This window comes from Apteryx mantelli, chromosome 5 (assembly GCF_036417845.1).
Source record: "Apteryx mantelli isolate bAptMan1 chromosome 5, bAptMan1.hap1, whole genome shotgun sequence".
In the NCBI taxonomy this organism is placed as follows: domain Eukaryota; kingdom Metazoa; phylum Chordata; class Aves; order Apterygiformes; family Apterygidae; genus Apteryx; species Apteryx mantelli.
Genome location: NC_089982.1, coordinates 8,193,936 through 8,218,556, shown reverse-complemented (window position 1 = coordinate 8,218,556; position 24,621 = coordinate 8,193,936). Strand labels below are relative to the sequence as shown.

The 24,621-nt window shown below is 40.7% G+C and overlaps 1 protein-coding gene across 4 annotated transcripts in view; it reads left to right on the top strand.

Annotated features, from left to right (window-relative positions):
* Positions 1-418: 418 nt before the first annotated feature.
* ARHGAP24 (Rho GTPase activating protein 24) overlaps positions 419-24,621 on the top strand; it is a 249,256-nt gene continuing 225,053 nt past the window's right edge. For all 4 annotated transcript variants that reach the window (XM_067297417.1, XM_067297416.1, XM_067297418.1 and 1 more), the window contains exon 1: positions 419-745. The gene's annotated coding sequence lies outside the window, so the exon portion shown is untranslated. The remainder of the gene's footprint in view (positions 746-24,621) is intronic.

Here is a 24,621-nt window from a genome sequence, read left to right as displayed (position 1 = left end):
ACAGGAGAGAAGTCCCTTTTCCCGAGGGCATGCTCAAGTTGCTGTGTGTGCAATGGGCAAGGTCTCCTATAGAATTGCAAGTTAGGGCTTTGAGAATCGCAAGGCGTAGCAGAGATTGCATTTCTTAACCGTGCAAGAGTGTGGACCCCTGCTCTATAGCAACAGCAAGCATGGTGAAACAGTTAACAGAGGGTCCGTGAGGCACTGGCATGGTCACGGATGCTGTGTTGCTGGGATTTCCAGAGATGTCTGGGAAGCGAGCTGGATTCCTCCCCGGCGCAACAGCAATGCTGCGAGTGTGCTCCAGTGCTGCCAGCTGCCAATGAAATCTGAAACCTGGGGCTGCGTCTGAGGGCTGGCCCTGAGACGCTGTTCCAGCCTCTCGTACCGTATATTTACACATTCATACACACGCAGTCACTCTTTCTAACTTCTTAGGCTGTTCTTCACGCGGTGGCTGGGATTTCTTGAGGGCATACAGTGCGAGTGCAGGGCTCCTGTGCGGTGGTAGCAGTCCTCAGGGTCTGTGTGTGCACGGATGATTTCACCGTTTGAGAGAGGGAGGAGTAAAAGAAACTTCTCACCGCAGTGACAGCGTGTTTTAGCTCAACAGTTTCCGAATTTGTCTTAAGCCACCACGTTTATGGGTGAGAATATCAGCTCCATTTGTGGAAGATAGGACTGCTCATCTGGAGTGGTTTTGGAGCTTTCACTGGCTCGGGTCAGCACTGCGGCTGCAAACAGGGTAGGTGGCATTAAGTTGTTTTTTATCTTGGTGACAAAACTGTATGTTCTTTACAGGACAGATAATTACTGCAGACCAGGAAGCAGTGGCAGCAGCTGTCTGTGACGGCTGTTCTTGTCTGCCTGAGGGAGGCAGCTCTAAGTGTTCAGTTACACACTATTATTTCTTAACGGTGCTAAATACTTTATAACAGCATTCTTTTGGGCTGGTTTCAGGGATACAAGCTGAATATGCTGTCGTCTGACTACTTGTTGGCTTAAATATAAATAAAAAGCCCTTTATGATTTCTGCAGTCTGCATGATAATATTCATCTTTGGATTTGTGGTGGTTCTCTTAACCTCCTTTTACACAAATGTGGGGCATTCAGAAATAACAGGCTCCATGGGACAGACTTCAGAATAAGCACTTTGATTGTAATTACCAAAGGATTAGGGAATCTTGAGTGGATTTTAAAGCTACTGAGTGGATTTCTTTTTACGATTAGATAGTAGTTGTCTTTTTTTTCCTCCTTTGAGTTTGTACAAAATATTTATCTATCTGTCTTCCTACTAAAGTGGATATATGTTGCCAGTTTATGGGTTTTAGAGTGGTGAGTACTGAGTGATTCTTATTTGATGTTGTTAGAAACATTGTTGTACAACAAATGAGTGGAAATAAACTGCGTGGTTCTCTTAAAGTTAGCCCTTGTCCTGTAGAGGTAGAAATAAGAAACCAAATTCATTCTATGTGTAACTGTAGTGACTTCATTCTTCTGAATTTGTTGGATATTAATCTGAATTCTGTTTGTCTGTAGTAAGTAGTGTGGTTGCTGTGAGAAGGCAATAACTCTTATTAGATCAGCAGGTAGTAGGACATGAGGAGGGTAAGTTGTTCTGTTGGGGAGTTCTTCTGTACCTGTAAGGCAGCAGTATCTTCCCATGCACTTGGGCAAAGGATTCCCCTTGAGGTAAGAATTAAGGGATGGAGATTTATCAAGACAAGGAACAGAGCACTCTTTCCTCACTACAATCAGTTTATTTGCAGCTAGTACTTACAGAAGGCAGCATCTGGGTACTCATAGTTACAAATACGTAGACAGAAGGAAAGATTGACAGTGAAGTGCTGATCTCCAGTCCCTATGAAACACAGATTTTGTTACTATGCAGGTTTTGTTACTACAAAAGGCATTTTATGGCACACAGTAGAGTGAGTCGCAAGTTAAAAATAAATATTCTTAGAACTCCATTTTTTTTGTGCGTGATGTCTCAACTTCATTTGTCTGCCTCTTTTGATTGTTGCCTTGTCCCTCTGCTGCTTTTTTCTTTTCTTGTATTTTTGGCTTTCATCCTGTTATGAAATTACATAGGAATAGATTGCAGTAAGTGGTGTGCCTGCACACAAAAAGCCCCATAGTAAATAACCCAAAGCAAATAGTGAAGAGGACTCAGCTCACAGACGTCCTTCTGCAGAGAAGGAGTTTCTGTTCTTCATGCTGTGTTGCAATGCATTTCTGGGCTTAAGTGAGAGGGAGGCAGCAAGTTACTCCTTTAAGACATGTGCCTCTCCTGTAGTGGCAGGCTGGTGCATGAAGATCACTCCTTATAGCTAGGGTCAGTTTTCTGAAGACAGAGTTTAGAAAGCTAGAAATTAAGCTCCCTTAAGGGCAATTGCTTCACAATAATAGGCTGAACTCCTGATAGGGCCATGTCTTCAGAAGTAGCTGGAACAGAAATCCCCTGCAAGTTACTTGCCCAGCTATAGAGCACAGGCAGCTTTCAGGACCTTTTCATCTCCTGCTGCTTGAGTCAATATGTAATTTTTAAACAAGTCCAGAAAAAAGTGGGAGTTGTAATTCATGGTGGTTAGCTTTAAGTGATTTGCATCCTACTACCTTTAGCTGTCTTCACTGCAGGCTGTTTGGTGTTTATTGCAACCTGATGGCCTTTAGAAGTATGTTTTGTTCTTGGAGCTGTTAGTGATCTGCTTTATTTGTTTTGAGTTTTTCTGAGACATGAATAAGAAGAAAATGCTGGTGAAGACTGGCATTTTCAGTGTAGTACCAAGATGGCATTTGTTGTAAACTCTTCTACAGGTGAATGAACTATGTTAGTTCTCAGGTAGGAAGCAAAGGAATGATGCCTTTTCTTCAAATACCAAAACAACAACAACAACAAAATGGATGGAAAATCTCGTGTATTTTTTTTTTTTTCATCCATTGTATGGTAGTTTGCTTCCTGCAATGTTGAAGACTCCAGGTTGGGCAGGTGGCTGATACTGCTGGACTCCAAGGAAATGCACAGCTTTGTATGAAACTTGTGTTACTTCACTGTCTGTCCTTGGAGTGACAGAAGCTGGAAATGACAACAGAGACTGAATTTCCAGGTCGCTCTCCCTTTCTACAAGGAAGCCTGCAAAAAGTGCTAGTGATTGTATTTGTATTAAAATGTTAAAGAAATGCAAGGTTTTCAAACTATTTAGGATTGTTGATTGTGTTTAGGAGAAAATATTGATTAGGTTTCTTTTTGAATTGGAAAACAAGTGGCTTGCTTCTGTAGTGCTCCAAAAGGGCACGAAAATACCAGGTGTCTCAAAGATTAGTGTTCTTAGACTTCAGTAGCATAGCAGATGTCAACAAGCCCTGCTTTGAGACAGCTAAACGGACTCATTCATCTGCAGAGAGGTATTCAAATGAGGCTGAACTCCCAAACTTTTAGAGAGGTGGGAAGAGAGAGTGGCATTAGGTGGTGGAAGTGTTACTGTGGGAGCCAGGAGATGCTGCCTCGTAGTGGCGCTACTACTGGACTCCCAGAAGCAACCTGATGGTGTGAGGAAGCTGCTTTGGGCCCTGCTCTGTCCAGAGCAGGCACCAGTAGCTGGTGCCTCCCCAGGGTTGTGGTTTTGTGCTCTTGCTTTCAGTAGGTACATGCCATGCTCTGTCCGCAGGCCAACTGTGGTACCCAGGCTATAGGTGGCTGATCCTGGTGAAAGGACCTTCATGCTGAGAACCTCCTTCCTATTCTGCAGTGTCTTGTATGTTCCCCAACTCTTTCCTTCTTCTCAGCTTTGCCAATTACTGTGGGGCTGTGACAGTGTGGATGGTAAAGATAGGTAGAGAAAGGATGGTAAAGAAATTTTGTATTTGTTTAATTGATTATGAAGCCAAAATGGACCATAAGCATCCTTGACTTAATTCCTGTTATAAGCTAGACCATTTCTTTTAGGAAAATATTCTTTTTTGTATACAGAAAGTCAATTTATAGACTCTCATCCCAGTGCACTGTGAGATATCCCCTACATAATTATCATCAGTTTCTCAGTATGTGTTTTACTTCTTGTTTAATTTGACTGTCTTTAGCTACTCGCTTTGATAGCTCTGATTCTCATTAGGTCTTCACAGCCTTCACTATCCAGACATCTGCTCTCTCTAGAGTTACTGCCTTATTCTTTACCTCGTCTCTATAAAGCCAGAAGATTGAATTCCTTCCTTATGATCTCCGGTTGTTTGTTTATTCCAATCATGTTTAAACTGTTTCCAGTTTTCCAAAATGCTTCTGGACTTCTGAGTACCAACACTGAAGTCGATGCTTTAGGTGAGGTCCTGTCAAATCCAGAGACATAATGACCTTTATACCATAATTTGCTTTCTCCTTACTACTCTTCTTGTGAAGGTGCCAGAGATGTGTCTCTTTGGTTGAACAGGGATCTGAGTTTTTTTGGCAGAAGAATGCTCTCGGATACTGTCACTGCTTCACAACTTGTGCATCTGCTGAGCTGGAGCGCCCAGATTGGTGCACAGACGGCTGTCTGGCTGTCAGTCATCCTCTGTAATTATCATTTCCCCACTACTGGTATCACCTGCACCGTTCTTCAGCTGTGGTGCTGTTTTTTTTCTTCCAGGTCATTGGTTAAACTGCAAAATAAGGTAGTTCCTCTGAGACTAAAAACCACCTGCATTATGAGGCTTGATCAGTTAGTTATGGTTTGTGACTTATTCGTTAACCGTTTCAATTCATTTTATTGTCTGCCTGTCTCAGCTCTTGCTTTGCTGGGCCTTCCTAGTCAAAATGTGGCGCTGCACCAGGCCAAAGGCCTTGAAGGAGCAGGTTAGCTCAGCGCTTTTTAAGCAACCTCTATTGCTTACTGTAGTACTGGTTAGTTGTTTTTTGTTTGTTTTTTGTGCCCTGTGGCTCAGTGAAACAAACTTCAGCAACACATGTTGAAATCCTTGGTAATGTTTATATGTTTTCTTGTCACGAAATACCTTTCGTATCCTTGTTGTTCAGTCTTGGGCAATTATGTATAATAGCAATTATGGATAATAGCTCCCTTGTGAAGAAGGTGGCTGAATCTCTTTCATGTCTGTTGCTTCTAGAGAAATGTTTTATTCCTGTTCTCCTTTTTCCCACTTTTGCCTGTGCTTTTAGAGCAGCTTAAAGTTTAACTGGATTGGTGTTCTTGGCCTGCCAAATTGAACAACCACAAAAAGTGTTATGAAAGGTAAAAGAGAAGAAAAGAGCATATTTTTTCCAGAGTCCAGGAGGCAGGCAAGCACTGAAAAGGGGAGAAGATCCCCGCAGATCTTGCTAATTGAGAACCAAACATGCCTTTTCGTGCATTTGTGTAGTCCAGGCCAAAATGTGTTAGCTACAGGACATTGCTTGAGCTATTTCTCTGTTTTATGAGGATCTAGAGTGCTCCGTTAACAGAGAGAATAGAGCCTTCCAGTTCATCCTTCGCAGAATGACTGGACCTAGGGCTCAACAGGAGCATTTTGGTTTTTCACCAAGTTGTCTCTCTTGCTGTTTCTCTTACCTCCCTCAGCTACCACATCCTCTGTTGTGAGAAGAAAAATGTGAAGGGGGTAGAGGTGACACCAGAGGAATCTCTTGCTACCCTAAAATGTGAGTGATTTGCAGCTTAGTTGAGCTGGAAAAGGTTTAGAAAAAGGTGACCAGAATGGTCAAGGATATAGAGCAGCTTTTGTGCAAGCAACAGCCAAGCAGGAAAAGACTCAGCCTGAATGTGGCATGACTGAGGGGGAAGCAGAGCAGGGAAGGCTGCATTAATGAGTGGCATGGAAAGTGTGAACAGAGGCCATTTGTTCCCTTTCCTCTCTAGTACGCTAACTAGGGTGTATCGAAAGGTGATGGTGGTTGGTTCAAAACGGTGGAAGGGAGGTAGGACTGCACACCTTATTTACACCTTCACTGTAATTAGAGATGCGGAAATGCTTGCAGCAAAATGTTGTGGTTACTAAAAGGAAAACCCAGGTTTAAGGGGTGGCTAGCTGCAAGTATCATTATGTGCTTGTCCTGGTTCTTGTGCTCATCCCTGGAGGGTTTAACTTTGGCCACAGTTCGAGACCTAGGATCCTAGGCTGGGTGAACTGTGGCCTGTTGTAGCTGTCCGTTTGTTTGGAAGTCACTTGGGAAAAACAGAATAACCTGATCATCTGCCTCTTTCTGGCCTACCGGTGAGGAACTGAATGACCATAGCAGACGTGCAGTTTGGCATAGACCTATGCTATTTTTGAAGGCTTGCTTTTCTTCATTCAGAAAGGGGTGGGCATTACGAAGGATAAAAGCTGGTGACTTAGAGCATGCCGTGATGCATATTTTTGCCTTTGATTTTTCAAGATCACCATCTCATTTTCAAGTGGTGCTGTTGGGATGAGTGGGCACAGCCTTACAGAATGAGTCTCTTAGAAAACGAATCACATGAGTTGGTCACACAAATTCAGATCATCTGAGGCAGTTGTCAGCATGCTGGAGCGTACCTAAAGCAGGGATTCTTTTCCTGAATATCCTACTTGACAGCAAGCGCCGTAGTGGGGTGCAGAGATGGAAAATGATTATGCTGAAGTGCTGCTGTGCTCCAGTAATCCCAACGTGCTAGATTAGTGTTTAGCAGATGGGAGAGCACTGTGGTCAAGGGAAATTTAAAGTATGCTTACAGCCCCTATTGAGTTGCTTGAGAAAGTCTCATCTGCTGTCTCTGCAATATTTTTCTATCAACTTTGCTTCTCACTTTTCAAATCTTACTCTAAGGATCAGCTGGATTTGGAGACTGGCCTCCTCAGCCACAGTGGTTTTAAATTGTTTCAGTATTTGGGGGCGTGGGGGGGGGAGTTTAATGCTCTCCAAACTTTTAAATAACTTTGTGTGCTACAATAGCTTCAAGATCTTATTACTTAACACTTATCACTGTTACTGTGTGTATTTAGGGCTGGCTATTCAGTTTATTATCGTAATGGAGTGCTAATCATATTCACCTGACCTCCTTGAGCTGGGACCAGGAAATAAAAATTGCAGTTATCCATGTATAGCATGGAGCAGGATAAAACTCGCTCCTAAAGCTTCCTGTTGGAAGCTAGAAACCTGCAATGCTCAGACAAGTGTGTGAATGCAGATGTATCTCGGGGATAAATAAAGGCTTCTGGAAATATTTTTTTAATGATATCATTGCCTAATTATCTTTGTATTGTCTTGGAAAGCATGCTGTGTAATTTGTGGTCTTAGTGTTGTTGTTAAACGTGAGATGATGATGATACAGGAAGGAAAAAATGGCTGTGCGTCTGCTTGTAATAGTAAGCTACCTACCCCAGTATTTTGGTTGTCCACAAGAAGGCAGAACAAACAGCCTATTTGCTGTATAAGCTTCTACATGTAGGAGCTTCTAGACACTTCCTTCAAGTGTTTGTGTGCCTTGTTGTTTTCTGTGTGTGTGTGTCTTTTTGGTGGGCTTGAGTTAAGCTTTTACCTTTCTTCTGGGAATGAGATCAAAATCGTGTGTCACACGCATGGATAGTCACCGTGGTTATCTACTGTAGAGTGGTTTTGCAAAACACAACAAAAAATTCTGGACACTGGAGAGAAACTTTGTCCCTGGCAGTTAAAATATTTGTGCAGCTGTTCTCACAGATTTTTTTTCTTCTTTTTTTCAATTTCTTGTAAGAAGCAATCTAACTGAGGGAGAAATGCTAGGGGACCTGACTGGCGAAAGAGCAAACATGCTATGTCCTGTAACTTAAAGATAGTGAAGGACCTTGTTTTTAAAGGACTGAATTCTTATTTATATTTGCAGTTTCAAAGCATGTTTAGGCTTTTTATTTAGCAGAGGTAAATGAGAATCTCCTAGGATATGCTTTGTAGGATGCTTTGCAAATGGGCTTTGCGCTTCAAAATGTCATTACAGTTGTTTGGGATCTTAATCAATGGGATTGCTTTATCTCTTCAGTCGCTGCCATGTAAAATGTGCTGAGTTTAGAAGTTAATGGGGAAAAAAACTGGGTCAAAAAGCTTACTGTGACAGGTGAGGAGTTCTGTTTGCAGAGTGGCCAAAAAAGTTTCAGGATCAAAACATAGTAGCAAAATCCCCATTCTTCTAAATACATGAGTGACTGGTTGCAAGATTGGGGACTAGTTTTGTTCGTATGTATAGCAAAATCTAGTTCTGCGTCCAGTGCAAGACAGGTTTATTTGCAGTGCTACTTGCTGGGGTTTTTTTGGGGGGAGGGTGGGGAGGGTTACAACATATGATGATCTGAAGCCTTGAAGGTGCTGTTTTCTGGGGAGTGAGGTAAATGTACTTAAAAGGTCAATGGATTAATTTAGATGTAATTATTAACATTTGATGCATACTCACAGATTACTGCATTATGTAATGGAGTCTGAGGTGTTCCTTAACACTACAAAATGGGGACAGCGGAAAGTTACCCCTGTGATGCAATAACACTTAAGTTTGTGCGTCCTATAGGGGAAATCTGACAGCTTTTATGGTATCTCTCTCCAGGATTGTAGGATTTGAGTAGCTTTAAGCCCCAGCTCTTGAAGTAGTGGAATGCAAGAATTTCAACTCCATTTTGTTTCTAGCAATTATGGATTTAGATTAAGAAAAAAAAACCCAAAACTAGCAATTTTGAGCCCTGAATGTCTAAAACCAAAAAAACCCTAAGGCAAAGGAAGAGGGATTGTGATTCTCAGCTAGTTGAATGGTTTGTATTCTTACCCTCTGAGCAGCAGCACAAATCGGAGAAGGCACCTATAAAACATGAAGCAATTAAGACTTTATATGTTAAATAATGGTTCAATTATTGGAGATAGAGGAGAGTCATTAACTGTCATTTCAACCAGCATGTAGCTGAAATTCCTCCTTCTCCCGGGGGAGTACAGCACTTGCCATGGAGTCACGTAACTTCATCCTTCAGAAATGTATGATAAATGGTATTTGAAACCCATACATTTGTATAAACAGAGATCTACGATGGTGCGCCAGTGTACTTTGTTAGGTTTCGCTCTCAGGGGACACAACTATGTGAGCAGCAAGAAGCTGAGAAGGAACTGTTATAAGCAGTGTTTCTGAATAATGAAAATGTACAAAAATAATATTTATATGTGTTTGTAGGTAAAAGACAACTGGTGCTTTTCGATTGTTACTTTATCCTTATAAGCTGGTATACATGTGATGGCTGTTGTCTAGACTACTCTGACATGTTGTAGTTATCTTCTGTAAAACAAGATCAGATCTGGCTTCATTTGTGTAATCTAGCGAAAATAGGAGAGCAGCCATAAACTGTGTACATAAATATATCAGGTGGGTAAACATCAGGGAGGGAGCAGAACTATTTTAGGTGATACTGCGTGAGTAAGTCAGTTTAGACTGGCCGTGAATATGTTGGAATGAAACAAGAAGTGTTACTAACAGAGAAGGAGAATACCTGGGTAGCCTTGAACTGCTGGGGCAAGGATGGAGGGGAAATATTAAATTGTTGTTCGGGTGGTGCTTGTTCAGGTTCTGAACGTGACTCTGTGGCAGGCTCCACTGTGGTTTCAGAAGCTGGGTTTTGTGAACCACGAGGTCCTTTCCTAGCCTGCCTGTTCAGCATGTGTGCTGTAGACAGATGTACAAGGCAGACTAGTCCCTAACCATACTAATATAAATGATGTGCCAGGGTGAGAATATAATCCACAGCAAATTTACATCTTGCACTTGCTAGTACCTCTTTTTATTTATTTATTTTTTTAACTACAATTCTGTGGTTTAGTGAGTCAACTGTTCAATAACTACTTTGGTATTTCTGGTAACTTCACTAATTCTGATGAACTTACTAGGTGCTAGCGTTGGTGTTATTTAAAAAAAAAAATCTGCTCAAATCCCATGATCGTTTCTATTCGATCTAACTGTTACTGGTAGGCTTTATCACATACAGTAACAATTCTTAATGGTACCTGTTGTACTAGTCCATGAGACTCTGTACAGGAGTAACCATGTTATTTACTTCAGACTCTTGCCTTCTGCCAGGTATAAGGGGAAAGGGAAGTTTCTGGGAAGGAGCAGTGGGCAGGTGTGCCGACAGCTGCATAATCGAGGAGCCTGGCATGGCTCCTTAAGCACAGCACTTGGAGCGTCTTGCGGTTGGCTGTGGAGTCCTCTCCTGTTTAACATGTGCTGAATCCCCACGTGTACCTCTTGCGCTCCTGTTGCGGTGCTCTCCGCTGACCCCAGGAAAGGACTAAAGCAGCTAGTTGAGTGCATACTGCATGGCACAGTCAGTGTCGAGACTACTTATCACATAACGAGATTAAGCCTTTGTGCAGCAGTGCCATGCAATGCAGGCTCATGCAGCTCCTGATACCTTTCCTTGTCAACTGGAAAAGTGTGGAACAGGAGTTCGACATAGGGGTGGTCCTCTGCTAGAAAGAAAATCCTAAATGCTGAGACTCCCTTCGGACATCTGCGTGTTACTCGATGGTGTCACTCCTGGGACACTGCTTCGGAGATCTTGATCTCCCAGCATGAACAGGAAGGCTGTGAAACATGAGTTTTACCATTCTTTATTTTCATAGGGAGTAACAGAAAGTGGCATCTTACCAGAGGGATGTAGTAGTTGTTATTACTCTATTTATGACTATGCAGTAAGTATTTCATATCTTAAGTGTTCAGTAAGTAATGGTAATTTACTGTATAACACCTGGGGGGAATCCCAGTAAAGGAATTCATTTCTGCTCTGTGCTATTACACTGAATGCTGAATGAGCCCAGGACAAGGAAACAATAAAGAAAAGGTCATGCTACTACAGTGGTAAGGGAGAAATGGAAATAGTGAGCTACAAACAGTGCTACTGATGGGTTTCATAGGACATCCATTTGTGCTATTTTAGGTTTTTTTCTGAGGATCTGAAAAACAAGTATTTGTGCTGCGTGGTCAGGTAGGGATGTCGGGGAATAGATCCTTTTCCACTTAAACTGGTAAATTGTAGACAGAGCAATTGGGTTGTGATGATGGATGTGGAAAAGAGGCATGAGGAGCTAATTATTTCTCAGATGGCTAGTTGGATTTTTTGCTTTTTGGGCTGGAGTTCATTGAAAGCTTTCACCTGTTATTTAGCTCTCCCTTAGACCTCATTATTATCTTCTGACAGAAGGATCCTTGGGCTTCTGCCTTGAAAATGGACCTGTTTGTTCCCCTTCTGACAAGGGCAGCTTTGTGCTGCTGGGCTTTGCAACGAGCTACCAGCTTTGTAGTAAGTGAGAGGAGGAGTCGGTGTGGAAGCTTTTGTAGCAGTTGGTGACACTGCTCAAAACACGCAGCTGGACTGCAAGCCCTTCGTGTCTCGTGAGCTTAAACTTGTGAGGGAAAAGTAACTTTCTCTAGTAACTGTGGTCGTCTTTGTACCGCTATGTGGTACGTCGTTAAGGAGCTGAACTCCCTTCTCAGTTTTATAGTTGCAGTGTTCTAGTCAGGATGGGGTGATTGTCTGGATATGTACAGATGAGGCCAAAATTTCATGTCTGAGGCCTTTGATATCACTCAGTTATGAAGATCTTTAAAGTCAGGTGATAGATTTTTTTTTTTTTTTTCCTAATGCCATAAAGTGTTTAAGGCAACTTTATACACCATGGCTTTTTGGAGAAAAAAAGCGTGGTAGCTGTGATGCGTTTTTTCTTAGCTCTTGCTGAATGTGATGGTTTGATTCCCCACCCCCACCCCGTAGGAATGCTGCTTCTCCTTTTGGAGCTACCCTTTTGGTTCTGCATTCATTTCTGAACCTTGGAGGAGCCACACGATGAACTACTGTGTGTGACAGATTATTGGGCCATTCAGTTTCCTTTGCCATGTTCTGTTAAATACAGAGGTGTAACTTGAATGTGCTGTCAGATGCCTTATTGATTCATAGCCTCATTGCTCCTTTAATCCCTAGCTGGGGATCAAAGCTCTGCTGCGGGATATGGTTTGTATGCATCTTAGTCAATGTAGTCTTGAAATACTCAAAGCCTGTTGTAGCTTTCTGTAAAATCTGTACTCTTCTGTCATGGAAAGCTTTTCATTGCATGTTACAGAGTTTTACCAAGTCCTGGTCTTTAATAAGCGTGGTGCACAGCTCCTCTATCTTTGATGTACTGAAAGACAATTTTTGTTTTCTAGTTTCATTTCAGTTCTTTAAGTGATAAAATTCTGGGATGGAAAGGCAGATAAGATGAATAAAGAAACTGGTTTTGCTTAAACGATGGTCACTTTCTTCCCATTTTTAGACCTATGGCATGCTTAGAGAAAACACAGACCATTATCCAAACCTCCTGCTGAAGGAAGACTTGAACTAGTCAGATGATGAATGAGGTAGTCTGGGCTTTCCAGAAAGCCCTGTTCATCTGCTTCTTATCTCTTGCGCCATCTATAGAGAAACTTCCTGATCAGATTTAAGCATAATCTTGGGAGATTGTAGGTGAAGTTGTCCTGTCAGCTGTTCCTCTTTCACCTACGTAGAAGTTAGGGTATTTAGAAACTGAGCTGTAGTGACTACTGCTGCAAGTCTTGGATTTATCCACTCCAGTGCTTCTGAGCCTAGATAAATGTGTAAGATAGGTATTCTGTTATATCATCATTTAAGTTTATTTAAGTATCCTTGTCTGTGATCTGCCTTTTCATGATTTTAAGCAGCAAAAGACAACTCTTTCCTTGAGAATAACAAAAGGTATTATGGAAGTGCCTAGAATGATAGAAGCCAAATAGTAGGCATGTCAAAAATCTCTCTATACAGGGAGATTACTGGCTGCTTCAGCCCCTGGTTCTTTTATGTTTCCATTTGGTGCTCCTGTATGTTGGTGGAATTACTAAGGACATTACTCGGCCTTCTCAAGCTACTATGTTCGGTTCACTTCCACTTCTTTCTTGCTGGCCCTCTTTTTTTTGGCAGAAGCATTGCCTGGGCAATTGATACAGGAAAAGTTGTATTAATAAATGATGGAGCCAGTACTGTTGCATGTCATTAATCAAAGATGTTGAGGATGGCCAAGAGCAACTGCAGTAATACCATAGGGAAAGAACATCTGCTTCTGAAACTGGGGAAAAACAATGCAGAAATGCAGAATACTATGAAATGTCAAAAATAGCAAAGTGAGTAGTAGTGGTGGGCCCACTTTGAAGATGAAAGTATTTTCTTAATTCCTGTGGTAGCCGTGTGCCTGTGCTACACAGGATAACAAAACAACTTTTCTTTCCCATCTGAAGTGAATTAATGTGGGTAACATCTCCGTAGAATGGTGCTGGCACCTCTTCTGCTACGGGTACTTCTGAAACAGAGAAGAGCATGATGATGATAGTCATTTATTGTATACTGGCTGTGGTATAACAGTGCAGCTGAAAGGATGTGTGGAGGCTTTGGGATGCTAACTAGAAAAATATTAAAAGTGTGGAACTGGTGGTAGCAAGGCCATTTTTGGATTAGTGTAAAGTTTAAATGCCCATGGTTAAACTAGGATGTAAACTTAAGAACACACACAAGCTGCAAGAGCGACTGGAGGTCTGGAAAACCTAGATGTTTTGTTGTGTTTATAGAAGTACATAGAAGCACAGGTCCTCGGCGCAGATGACTAGCAGTGAAGGGGTTCAAGACCTATGTCTGCAAGGAAAATATGAGCTATTGGAAATGTCAAGAAATAAATCACAGAACCAAGCAGGCCAGTTAAACAAGCTTCTGAGTTGGAATATGTTTAAAAGTAAGGAGGCTTGAATGGCTCTTCTAGTTTTGAACTTGGGTGCTTAGACACATTGCTTGGAAACTGGTTTGAGCAAATAGTTTTATCTGAGACTTAATGACTGAAAGGGGCACAAAAAGAAGCTCTTGTTATTTGTGTGTGTCTTGGCTCGTCTGTCATTTGCAGAATTCTCAAAGCTAATAAGTTAGGCAGAAGTAAGTGCTGTGGTAATGGTGACATGATCCTGTAATTTCTTCCTCTTAACTGGTCTATTAACATTTTACAGAGCTCTTTAGAGAGTTTCTTTAAACTGGAACGTCTAGAATTTTGGTGGTGGTGCTGAAAAACCTCTTCAAGAACAAAATGGGGGATTTTGCTGAAAGGTTATGTGAAATGTACTGATTCTGACAAAGTTTTCATTGGAAAGTTACTGAAGGTGAAGATTCTCACTCTGAGCAGGGCAAGCTGGTGAATTCAATGCAAAATAGATTATTAGATGTACAGTCCTGCAGAAATCCAGGTTGAAGACTTGCTTAAATGGAGACAAATGTGCCATAAAACTTGAAAAGAAGAGTTAGGGAGAGTCATGGATCATTTGGCCTTTGATATCTAAATTAATTTAATATAGACATTTGCCTGCTGAGCATCCCAGCTGCCTCCTGAAACGCCATATACCTGGCCATCTCTGGATTTCATGATGTATAAAAGGAATCAAGTGTTTAGTGTTACATTCAGAGATGGTTTTGATGCTCAGTATTCCAAATCCTGGTGGTAATTCAGTCACCTAGACAAAATAATAGTCACCTGTGCTGAAAGGTAAGAGGCAATGGAGCAGTGTTTAATTACCTTAGGAAAACAGATAAAAATGGCAGCGGCTTTGCTTTCCTTTTACTTATGTAAGAAGGCACTAAGCCTCTGTCTACACTGCAGAGCACTGTACTTTGTTTTTAATCAAGAAAATGAATATAATAATCTGTAGGTTTAAAAAATAGGAGCTCCCCACCATGTAATCAATATTGTAATTAGGAGGCCTCAAAATGAGTATTTGCTGGGTGAGAATCAGTAGGTTTACTGATAATGAAGTTCTGTTTCAGACTCATGGCAGCGTAGCAGGCAGGTAGTTTGCCCCTTTGGCTGTTCGTGCTTGCAATATGACTATTAGCTGTCAGGCATGCTAATTTAACGATGCTGTGGAGTCAACTCCAGGAAGTGGTGTGGAATGGGGGAGGACCCTGGTCTTAACGCTGATGCATTTAAATAGGGTAGGGTTGAAGTTGTTTGGTAAGCAGGTGTTGCTTGGACAAGGAGGCAGTGATTTTCTTCCCATGTTTGTTCTTTTCTTTATGGAAAATTGGAACTACTTTGTCTTAGCAATCCTGAAAGCGTAGCCTCAGACCCGTTGCTGCCAGTACCTGTTAATGGCATCCAGGGAGGCCTGGCTTAACTTTGGCCTGATGAGTTAGTTATTTTCTTTGTTTATCTTGACAACATTTTGATAGCTAACAAGCAAAACTTTGAGATGTATATGTGATTGATTCATGCTGCTTTATTTTTTTTTATTATTAGATATTTCATTATAGAGTACCCAATATTGCGTAACTTTCTAGTTCTACCGTCTTCCAGTGTTTGATGAGTAGATTTTGAGTTTCTTTTGTGGAGCTTTTCCTGTTGTCCCTCGCTACTCTGTTTTATATTATGCTACTGTAGTCCCACAGAATTTTGTGGAATAACCCTGATTTGCAGTGAGGTAGGTGAACGTGCTTGCAAAAATCATCTATCACCTGAGCATCTGCAGACTTCTCTGCTGAAAAAGGACTGTGTAATGTGGAAAGTGCATGACAGGAAAAGTTGAAGACACTTCTAGCCTGCACTGAAGCTGTGCCTCCTCGTGAAGTACTGCTAAACTGTGTTTTAAAACACAACATTTATTCTCCTTGTCCATACAGATGAGTAATTTAGATGGAATGATGTAATTTGCAGAGCTGAAAAAGATCTCCGTGGTGGAAAATCAATAATTGCATGGCTCTCCAGGCTTTCAGTTTACCCAAGCTGGCATTTTTTCAGTGGGTTCACTTCCTGTTACTAGTCATGCTTTATGTCATTTGCTAGCACAAATGCGTGCCTTTGCACAGCTGTTCAACTTTCTAAGGCCTTTTGGAAAGGAAATGTTAAACGTGAACAGTGTGCAAGAAACACTTGCAAGAAAAAGTCAATTGGGAAACAGACATGGTCTCGTGTTATTGATCACAACCATCAAACACAGGTAAGCAAAAGTCTAGCCTTCACCTGGCTATAGAGTTCGAGAATATTTCGTTGAATAGAGTATTTTGTTGAATGTTGGCCGACAGTTTACAAAAATACTGCATTAATTTGAGTAGTTGGAGGAGGACGTGCAGAAAAGTTAAATGAGTTATCACAAATGATCTCAGGTGTTGCAGTGGCTGGTAAATTGTCCAGTGGTGAGCTGCTGAACTTGGAAGCTACCAGCTGTTTTTGAGTGGTGTTAAAGACGAGTCCCTCATCATTTCAGTCGGCTGTCCATAATTCCATGTCCTCGCTTCATATTGCCACGTTCTAAAAGCCACGTAACAGGCTTAAGCATTGGTGAATTGCAGTGTATGTCATGAATGATTCAGTCATTTTTCAGTATAAATTAATTCAGAGCAAAGGGCTTTTGGATAATTCATGCTTTTTTGCATAGTTATGCTAATTTTGCTGTAGCTTTCTGCAGCTAAAATAGAGAAGCTGTTAATCAGAAATGGTTTATTTGTTATCAAAGTATAATGAACTCTTGTAAGATTTGGTGACAACTGAATACAAATATGCTGTAATAGGAGCTTGTTTTTACCATTCTTTCAGAGAGCCAAATTTTGACTGGCCCTTTTGTGGGTGTGCAGAGCTGGCAAATTAAAAAATCTGTCTTCTTTTGGAGACAACAGAAGGCAAAGAAGCTTCCAAGCCTCTGCGTGGCTATAAGCTACCTGAGAGCTGGTGGTCATCACAGCTGCTGCGGACAGTGGACCGGAAGCAGTAATACTTCTTTCGGTGCATTCAGTCAGATAGTGTCCATGGCACGTGTTTTACACAGGAGAGCGTGCCAGGAACATTTCATAGACAGGTTTGGGGTGCACACATTATTCCTGTGTGTCAAAGCTGTGGGTTGTTCCCACTCAGTATATCCTATCCTCTCTACGTAGCAATACGTTTTGGCGTGTGCTATGTTCGCTATCAGAGACCTTAGAAAACACAGCAACTGCTGTGCGGGGAAACTGCTGTGCTGGGTGGGGTTAGTTAGGTATGATTATTAATGAATGTGTCTTGCTTTTTGGACTTACTGTTGCTTGGTATGTTGAACTACTGTAGAAATTGTTGTCGGCAGCTTCACAACCTGTACAGTTTTACCGATACAGTTTAACACACCTTTCTCTCAAATAAAGCTTTTACCGTTGGACTTAGTGTACTGTCATTATTGCCCTTAGTGTTGCTGGTAATGTAAAGCAGTCTGCTCGCATGAGGGATCAGGTTCGTGACCTCAGAGTGTATCTACTATGGGCTCTTTGCAACTGATGAAAACTTTTGTTTGGGGAAAAATTTTATTTATATTGTGTTCAAAGTGTCCTGAAATCCACTTAAAAATACAGAAAAAATATTGCTGAGAAAATGTGGTATATAAAACAAGAATCAGGGAAATGGAACCAAAATCCACAGGCAATAGCGAGACTGAAAAACAGAATAGAATATATTTTGATACCTTTGAAACTGTTATTCCAGTTGATTGTATTAATCTACTGCCTTCAGAAACTGAAAGAGGGGAATTTTATGCCAATTAGTCATGTGGTTTATAGAACAAAAATTAACTGTTCAAAGGTGCAAATGTCTCAGTTCTTGCTAATTTGTCTGTCACGTGTTCATGTTTGTTAGAATGCCTAAATTTTGTTTTTTGACCTGTGAAGAGTAGATGGTGTAGTTGTACAAAACACTGTACTAATATCTTTTACTTCTGGGATATTTTCTGCAAATACAGTAAAAATAATTAACAGTAAGGGATACTAAGATGTGTTGTCCTGAACTGTTGTAATTACATAAACAAAACCACATTTAAAGTTTTGAGTCTGACATGAAATCCTGCAAACCTCAAAGCACTGGAAATTTGGAACAGTTGGTTGAAGAATTTTGGCTTTCAGTGTTGCAATACTGAGACATCTGGCTAAACAGTAAAATAAACATGTTTTCGGAGCATGCGATCCATATTTATATATATGGTGATCATGAAAAGCCTTGGGTTTATGGAATGATAGTTATCAGGATGACTGAAGATGTGTGAATCCAATCGGACTGTCATCTTTTTACTTATTGCATATTTGTATGAAGGTAGAGCGCGGAGAAACTAACTGAACTAATGCCAAATGCTGCTCCTGTGTTTCCTGCTCTGAAGAAATGGTTTAATGCAGGAGGGGTCCCTCCTGAAGACTTAAGGGCTGCTACTGGGCAGTGGTGTGTGTGTGTGTGTGCGCGCGTGTGTCTTCTTTTTGTTCTCCAATCAAAGGAGTATTTACTACTCACTCACACTATGGGATGGTTGCTTTGCTGGTGTAGTTCACTGCCAACAGACGTTCTTGATGGACTTCCTGAGCCCCTGCTTTGCTTACCTTAATGAACCTGTGTTTATCATCTTCCCTCTTAAGTTGTTGTTGTTCTTCTGTGTTTGCACCTCCCAAACATCTGTGGAAGGTTTTGTATTCTTTTCTCAGCTGCCACGGCATCAGTCCAGCCAAGTGCTCATCTTCATTTCTCTGTGCTGAATGCCTTCCAAGTTGTCTTTGTTTTTTTTCCAGGGGAGAAAAGTCACACTCGGAAAACAAGCTGATGATATGTTGTTATGATGTATTGTTTTCCATACTGAATGGGAAAGCAAGTTTGTGAATAATTCGTTATGTATATTACCACCGTTAAGAAACAGTAATGCAGAAGGAGACCTATACTCTGTATTTCTTTCAGGCTATTCTTATCGGAGAAGACAAATTGTATTTTTCAGATGTGAACCTTATTCTCTTACCATGGCTTATTTCTTATACCTTTTGTGTTTGTTCTCTGTCCATCTTATGTGATTCTTACAGTTCTCTTGAGGGTCACATCATCTTTTTAATCTTAAAGGTATCCTGCTATGCAAGAGCAACCACTTCTTTAGGACACAAAGGAGAAAAATCCAGAATAGCTTTGGCAAAGTTTGAGTTATGTCAATTTTTCAGTCGCTTGCAAATAACCCCAAAAGCCTTTTCTTTTGGGATGCCAGGACGGCTTGCTAAAGATTTGCTTTGAAGATTCAAAATGTAAATGTTTCCATGGGGAGAAGTTTGCTGCAGGGTTGCTCCAGTGGTAGATGCCTGTGGAAATCCGGACCATGAGGTGAATGCTCCCAAAGTCCCAGGTATGAAGTGTCTCTTATAGGGTATCCCAGATTTCTTAGTGGTTGCTCAGAAAGTGTCACACTGCTGTGAGACCCCCTCTCATCCTTCCTTTCTTCAGGGCAAACCTGAAGTAAAATTGCACAGCGAACCTTGATAAAGATAAGGCAGGCTTATGGTGGACTAATGGCTTGAAATCTGTTCTTTTTAAAGCTGCTTTTTATTTTTCATGCCGTTGTGTGCAATGCTGTCTATTTCGGGTTCTTTTTATATTTTGCCTCCATAAATTTGCCCATTCTTTCCCTTCTTCCCCCCCACCTTTATTTCTAATAACCGGGGGGCTAGATTATAGTGTGTATCATGTGTGTTTGCCAGAGAAAGAATTCTAAGTGATATCTGAAATATTTTACTTTGATAATATCCTGGTGTGTCTAAATTGGCTTTTGTCTATCAACTGTGATGCTCTTGTCTTTCGAGGTATGACTTTTTTTTTTTCATTACAAGATGCTTCTTGTGTGCAGAACTGGGAAAGCCATTTTGTTCTAAGCAGAGTAAAACTGCTCATAGAAGAAGCTCCGGTTTGGTCCACTTGGGGTTGAATTGGCTATGGAAACTCAATTTATGGCTAAATAACACTAATAAATTGAAGAAACTTGCAAGAAGATAACTAAAAACGTAACTAATCCTCATCTTACAAGTGCATTAGTTTCCCATTTACAGTGGCATCAGTTCGGAGCATCCAAGTTTCCTCTGATATAACCAGGAGAAGAATCTGTGTTTTTATATTAGATTTCATGTCAACTTCCATGAACTTCAAAAAGAGTTTTGAATGTGATCTGAACTTCCTCTCTGCTATTTCTTTCTTCTGGTTTCAGGATGTCACAGGTGGACTGATTCATGTAACTAACCATTATTGGGAATTTATCAATTCCTTGAAATCTTTTCTATTAGAATACTGCACTGCTTGATTTTGAGCATATATTGTGAATTACCATATAATATTCTGTGTATTAGCTTTGAAGATACTAGGATGCAAGTATCTTCAAAAAGGAAAACAATTCAAATTTGGGATTAGAAGGTATTTAGAATGGTGGGGATTTTGTTTGGAATGTCAAGTCCAAGCTTCAGATAGGCCAAGTAGGTATGTGATCATAATTTCACTTTAACAATCCTAAAATTATGCTATTCATCTTCTCAGGAGCTGTTATGCATAGCTGAGCTTGTACGTGAATTTGGCAGTAAATCAGATACAGAGATTTATTGCTAGATATCAGCTTAAAGTGATAACCATGATAAATGCCTGCTGCTTTGTTTATCTTGTTGCTCATTTACAATCCTATATAAGTCTTGGCATCAGTACTGTAGGAAAGCTGCTGTCTGACAAGGTTCACTTTTTTCCTATCACTCTCTCATTATCTTCTGGAGAGAAAGTGGGCTGTGATTTCTTTTTCAGACTTTGAGTCATTTCTTGTAATTTCTGTGCAGTGACATAATAGCGTTGGGCCCTGGATGCGTGTTGATGGCATATGTATTAAGTTTACCATTAGGTTTGTTCATCCCCTTGACACAAATAGATCTCTCTTTAGAGAGGCTCTTATCCTTGCTGTATGATGGACTCAGCTTTGGAGAGGCAATAGTCATGTCCTAGAATTACCAGTTGTGTTTTGGCTTCCAGTTTTTCTCTGCTCTGACTCTTGTTGCATCTTGCAGACTTAGTTGTCTGGAGTGAGCGTCACTAGGAAAGTTAAATGCTTCCCTTGAATGCGTTTTTCAGACCTCCTACAAAAGAGTTCTTAAATATTTCAGAATTGCAAAACATTAGAATGAACAGTCTGTGGCTGTTACTTTTGTGTGGTCTTTTCTCCTCTTTCAGTGGTTCCCTTTTCATTGAAAAGGTCTGTGTCAGAAAAATACTTTGATATGTGTATCTATTGCAGCATCTTCTGCAAAGATGTATGTAGCGTGCATGGTGGTAAATGTCAGTCTTGTTACAGGACCAGTAAATCAAAATGTCCCCTGGGTACAGTGGACAAGTCTGTTTGCTCATTAAGTACCTTTTTCTTGGAGAAAAATGAATCATATGATATGGACAGGAGCATTTTCTTTGTTCTGTGCTGTGTTCGGTTTCATTTAGGAAGGGGAAGAACAGAAGGTAGAAAAGTTTTATTATCTCAGCCTGCATGAATGGCAAGTGGGTTTTTTCATGCCTCCCTTCCTCCCCCCAACCTTTTATATTTTTCAGCTGTTCTTGCGTTGAACCAGGTGCATCCCTGTTAGACTGAACAGTGACAGCTGCGCGCCTGTGCCAGTGTTGTGTTTGGATCACCTGCAATGGTGTTTGTGCAGCACAAGCAATGCGATTAAGCTGGATCAAAGAATAGCAAGTGACTAAATCATTGCCTAGTAAATGACTGGAAAAGCATTTTGATCATGCCCAAAATGTTTTTGAAGCGAATGCGAATTTGCCCATTTTGTGTGGAAGAGAGCAGCAAGTCAGAGGCTAGATTCACAAAAAGGTTGTGTAGTAAGGGGAGAAAGAAGAAGAGACAGTTTAAAGGGAAGATAGAAAGGGTTTTAACATGTACATTACTCTTCTTCCTCTAGCAGTTTTGGGGATCCAGAAGATGAACCCAGGCCTTTTTTCACCTGTTAGTGCTAGTTAGTGAAAATGAGAAGCTTCGTGTAAAATTTGGCTTGTTCCAAGTGAAAATTTTCAGTATTTCACTTCGTGAGGAACAGTGAAGATATTCATTTTTTTTAAAATCAAAGCCACTTCTTAAGTCTTGTCCCTCCTGCCAAAGGGAAGCATCACTTAGTGTCATCCTTAGGGATCCTTCAGGGCGATCTATAGTGACCTGAATAAGTACAAGTTCTCTTGGTCATTTTGCTCTACATTCCCTGCTTTTAACTTCAAAATCGACTCTATCTACTCCTCAGCCAGTCAGAGAATTGAATAAATTTAAAATATGGGCTGTACAGGATTTTGGATGCTCAACCCTGAAAAAGAATCTCATCTGTTCTGTTTTGATTAAAGCAGATTAGCAAGATCCTTTTTGCCCTATTATTGTGGGAGGGAAAAATCCAAGAAAGAGGAGGTATTGTTTCTCGGGAACTTTTTTCTTTTAAGTCTTTGCCAGGAATGGATGCCTGTATTTTCCTGTCTTGCCAACAAATAAAGCAACTTCTGCTGTTTAAGGCTATATTAGCTACAGATGCCTATTTGTATTTAACTGTCTGGGCCATGAGTTTGATAGAGGGGCAAATCTGAGGAAGTGAAATGTTTGGCCGTATATTGATTCGTACAAATTCTTTAGGAAAATGAATTTATCTAAACTGTATAAGGGAAAAAATTAATAAATTAACTGTATTCCCTATGTTAACACTAACATTGTACCAGACCCTTTAACTAATCTATTTTCTGGATGCATCCAGATCTGCACAACCTGAAGATGTTGCATCATAGACATACCATTATAAAGGCCGGTTTGTGACACCATTGGAGTCATCCTTGATCTGTTCTTTTTTTCCTACTATTTTATTTGATCCATTCAAAGGTAGGTAGGGCTGAGCATTGCCTATTAATGCATCTGTAAGTTGTAGTTTGCACTTGCTGCGCAGGCCAAGGAATGTTTAAGTTCAGCATCTCTTTAGGAACAAGTTATGCCAGTAACAGATCTAAAGCGATAGCTTTTGCTCACAAGTGAAAATTCCGCCTGTAGTAAAAATTCATGCTACCATGAGGGGCACAGTTGAAAGCCTTCTGTAAATCTCATGTTAGACCAACTCTCTCCCTCCACCTCAAAAGGCTAAAACTTATCTGTGCTTAAATTGAATTTAAGTCCTCAAAGTAGATTGAGGTCTGGTCGTCTTAGAGTTGGTATTTTGCCAGTACATGCACAAACATAAAAGCATGTGTGAACATGCTTCACATACATGTAGCATGATTACAACATGTGCATGAGGTAACAGCATCGTGGCGGTTTGGAGTGCTGTCATTTGGAGCAGCAAATACTGACCATTAAGATAAGATACACTATCGATAGGATGGTGCTATAGTTGTGTTCAGTCATGTAGCTCGTGTAAAAGCAGGACAGATGCACCTAAGACCCTAAGAGATTAGCAGTCTTCATTTTCTGAAGCCACTGTCAAACAATACTACCTGTACTGCCCTTCTTCATAGCAAATTTTTTCAGAACACTTTCCAAATAGAGACACAAATTTGGATTCCCTGCATAGACAAAATCTCCAAAAAGTCTAGTGGAAATTGAGTTTTACTAAAGATTTGAGCTGACTTTATTCACGTCTTCCTTGCTATTACAGTTGCATAAGGAGGAGGAGAAGAATTTCACAATGTGCAGATAAGTTTCCAGCAATATTAAATTGAAGGATTTAGAAACAGCTGTTGTTCAGCTTCTTCGGTTGTTGTACAGAATTCTTATCAATGTGAACGGACATAGAGGTGGTTAGATCAGTAACTCTTTGGTCCTAATTCTGTTTGTTTTTACTCATGTGACTAGTCCTTGTGAAGTGTGTGTATGTCCAAATAGAAATTCTTGACGCCACTTGAGAACAGTAAAGTATTTGATTACTTGGAAATGCAGTGCTAATGGTTAAACTTTCAGGCTATGGACAAAACTTTTGTGGCACTTGAGCTAGAAATAACTCTTCTTTTGGAGATACTTCAGAACACTTTCTGCCTAAGGACTAGAACATCAGGTTGTACAGTATACAGACAATTTTCCAAATTCTCTGGAAGTACTAGAGAAGGATATGGCATGCAAACTTTACAGCCTAGTTTAGAAGCTCCCGAGTGTCAAAACTACTTAGTGCCAAGCTTGCAGATCAGACTAATTCCTATCAAATTATGTACCAAAGGATGGAGGTATAGAAAGAGAGAAATAATTCATTCACAGATAAGTAACTTATAATGTGTAGAAATATTTTTCAAAATGGCAACAAAGAAGTTGGTATTTCAGTGCGCTTTGCATGTTTTGGATTCAGTCAATGTTACATTATGATTGAGGACAAACTAAACATTCAGGAGGCTAACCATCTACCTGAAACTCATGTTTGGTCCACCAAACCAATTAAAAAACAAAAGCCACCCATAGCTGATGGCTTTGAGAATGAGAGAAGGATTGTGTTCTTTTCGCTTCAGTCATCAGAAGTTACATGGACGATGGAAATACCGAAAATATGTCCCAGTGCTGTGACTAGTCAAATAATATGACAGGTTTATAAGCGCTGGTGGAGGTGGAGGAGTGCAAGCGCTCGTGCTTTCAATTTCTGCCTCAGTTAAACATCTTGCAGGCTTTGGTCTGTCTTGGGGGTGTTAGGAAACTGATGGCTTTAGTCCTTTGGTCTTGGCTTTCCTGGGGCTGCCTGTGCTTAGAAGTGTACATGCTTTCCCCTTTTGTCTAATTTCCTCCCTTTGAAGTAGAGATCAGGCTTCCATTGAAAGCGGAGGTTGTCCAGATACATGGCACGTGAACATCTGACTCAATTTGAGAATACATG